Consider the following 2,500-nt stretch of genomic DNA (forward strand, 5'->3'; position numbering starts at 1 on the left):
GAACCCAGGGTAAACCTATAGACCGGCCATTATCTATCTATCTATCTATCTATCTATCTATCTATCTATCTATCTATCTATCTATCTATCTATCTGTCTGTCTGTCTGTCTGTCTGTCCGTCTATCTATTTATCAATCTATGTATGTATGTATCTATCTATATATATATACATATATTTGTGTGTGTGTGTGTGTGTGTGTGCGTGTGTACAAAGATCGGCCCGGAACATATGTGCCTAAAAAGTTGAACAATGAAATCGCTTACTCACAAAATACGTAATACGCGAAAACTTCTACCACAACGTTTGTAACATTATGTTTTTTTAAAATGACTATTTTAAATAGTTAATACATTCTTTTTAAAAAGTCGTTCTTTAAATATTGTGATTGTATCAAGTATTTTTCGCAAAAACTTATACTCCAGCATTGCCGCAGTCAAAAGACTGAAACAAGTGAAAGAGTAAAAGAATATTCGTGCAAACACACACACACACATTTTACATTTTTGTATGTATGTATGTTTGCGTGCATATATATATATATATATATATATATCGAGCGTAGGCTCGAAACGTTAAAGACTTTTTCACTTCCCGAGCGTTATACTAATACATGTTTGTTGTCTACACCTCGTCTTTTATTTTTTTGTGAATTCTTTCTCTCTCTCTCTCTCTCTCTCTCTCTCTCACTCTCTCTCTCTATATATATATATATGTATGTACATTATATGTATTATGTAACATACTTGATACGATGTAAATCATATATATGATATATACTCCCACCCCATTTATATTAATATGAGTTTAAGGGGGATATATTATCCGGACAGATACCATAGTGGCTCTCAGTTATGTTCCCGGTTACGTTAGTATTTAATGTCTATGACTACTAGGAGTTGTCACTCATGCTGTAAATTCATCCCAGGAATAATTCCGTGTTCGCTTTTCTGAATGGTTATTATTTTCTGGAGTGCATATGAGCAATAACTATAACAATATAGAATATAGAAACTTGTTGATCCTCAAAATTTATTTTACAATTACATACACCATATTTTTTTATAGTTTCAGATTCAAAACAACCTCCCCTCACCTCTCACTGAACTGTAACCAACAAACAACTAACTGTATTCAGTTCGCTTCGAGACTAGCTGGACAGACCCTGGACGAAGCTGTACAGAAACTTTTGCCCGGTTGCATGTGCAACAGCCCATACTCTGTACAGTAGAAACATGTGTAGGTAGTAATAACCATAAAAATATGCTGTATAAAATTGTAAAATAAAAGGAAATAAATTTGAGTATGAACAAGTTTCCATATACTGTATTGTTAGATTACTGGTTTTACATATATATATATATATATATATATATATATATATATATATATATATATATATATATATTATATATATATATATATACATATATATATATATATTATTACTCTTCTACTTGTTTTAGTCATCTGACTGCGGCCATGCTGGAGCACCAGTAATAAATATATGCCCAAGCACTCACATCCACACATACACGCATATACAGACACGAGCACACAACATATATACATAAATTTCACTTTAATTTTTTTCTTATCTGTATGTTTTCATTACAGTTGGTTCGGGACAACGTCGATTCTTCTGGATATAAATTGTTATCGTTATGCTTAACACCCTTACTTTATATTAAGTGGTCGTGATTTACTTAGACGTTATCACCAGGTTCTAAAAATGGTATCAGATATATGACTTCTTTGCCACGCGATTATTTTGAGATATATTGATAAAACATTCACACAAGCACATATATATACGCATGCATATATATACGGGGGCTGGACAAAATAATGGAAACACCTTTAAATTTCAAACAAATACTACGGGGTAGGACCGCCTTTGGCTGTAATTACAGCTTGAATTCTACAAGGTATGGACTCGTACGAAGTTTGAATTGTTTCCAAAGGAATTTTTGTCCATTCTTCAGCTAAAACAGTCTCCAGTTCTTATAGTGATGATGGTGGAGGATATCGACTCCTTGTTTGTTCTAAAATGCACCATAAATGTTCGATAATATTGAGATCTGGGGATTGTGGTGGCCAGATAAGATGTTCAACTTCACTAAAATGTTCCTCGTGGCATTCAGTAACAACTTTAGCAGTGTGAATTGGTGCATTATCTTCCTGAAAGATTGCGTTTCCCTCTGGTGAATTTGATCAGATAAAATGCTTAAATAGTCTTGACAATTAATTCTGCCGTGAAGGGAAGCCATTGGGCCGGCGTATTTTCAAGATATAGCCCCCTAGATCATCACAGATCCTCCTCCATGTTTAGCAGTTGGAAGAAGGCAGTCTGGGTCAAATGCTTCTTTTGGTTGTCTCCACACGTATACTCGGCCGGTGGTCGGAAATAAGTGAAATGTTGACTCGTTCGAGAAAATAACATTCATCCACTGCTCTAGGGACCAATTCTGTAGGTTTTATTCCACTCTAAACGCTTTGAA

General features: G+C 34.2%; 1 protein-coding gene across 1 annotated transcript in view; it reads left to right on the forward strand.

Moving 5' to 3' along the window:
- The window catches only part of LOC115209497 (protein Wnt-8b-like), a 95,460-nt gene that overhangs the window by 1,100 nt on the left and 91,860 nt on the right, over positions 1 to 2,500 (forward strand). The gene's annotated exons all lie outside the window — the stretch shown is intronic.

The sequence above is a fragment of the Octopus sinensis genome, linkage group LG3, assembly GCF_006345805.1.
Source record: "Octopus sinensis linkage group LG3, ASM634580v1, whole genome shotgun sequence".
Taxonomy (NCBI): Eukaryota; Metazoa; Mollusca; class Cephalopoda; order Octopoda; family Octopodidae; genus Octopus; species Octopus sinensis.